This window comes from Austrofundulus limnaeus, unplaced genomic scaffold, assembly GCF_001266775.1.
Source record: "Austrofundulus limnaeus strain Quisiro unplaced genomic scaffold, Austrofundulus_limnaeus-1.0 Scaffold147, whole genome shotgun sequence".
In the NCBI taxonomy this organism is placed as follows: Eukaryota; Metazoa; Chordata; class Actinopteri; order Cyprinodontiformes; family Rivulidae; genus Austrofundulus; species Austrofundulus limnaeus.
Genome location: NW_013952549.1, coordinates 119,824 through 120,429, shown reverse-complemented (window position 1 = coordinate 120,429; position 606 = coordinate 119,824).

The following is a 606-nucleotide window of genomic DNA, read 5'->3' as shown; positions in this document are numbered from 1 at the left end:
CGACGTTGCTTGAAGCGCATCCACCATAGACTTTGCATGTAAACCTGCTGCTCCTGACGCTGAAATCGCGTTCGGTGTGAACGCACCATTATAAGCACTGCCTCCACATGGACAAACAGGTCAGTCACATGCAAAAGAGGGCCATCGCCTAACAACTCTGTTGTTCATAGAGGGTAATGTGCCCCATCACCTGACTTATTGGTCTGGATGCTTCGGCTGTGGTTCTTTAGTGTCATGTTATGTGTATGTAGTGAGTGCAAGCGGGGTTCAACGTCCAATTACGTGTGAAGAATTAACATATTTTAGTTTGAGACTTTAAAATGAGAGAATTTAAGAACTTTGTTTTATTTGGTGAATATGTGTAGTTTTTAAATTGCAGTCATTTTTGGTCATTTGTTGGAAATAACTCAGCTTCATGTATGTCAGATTTTAGCTCGATATCTGTAAAACTGACTGAGTTAAAATAGTTGAAATATTTTCTTAATGATTTTATTAAACAAACTTCACAGACCCTGGCAAAAACATCACTTTTGTTGGCAGGCGATAAATATACAGTACCGTATTTTCCAGACTATAAGTCGCAGCAGTCAAAAAATACATCATGCA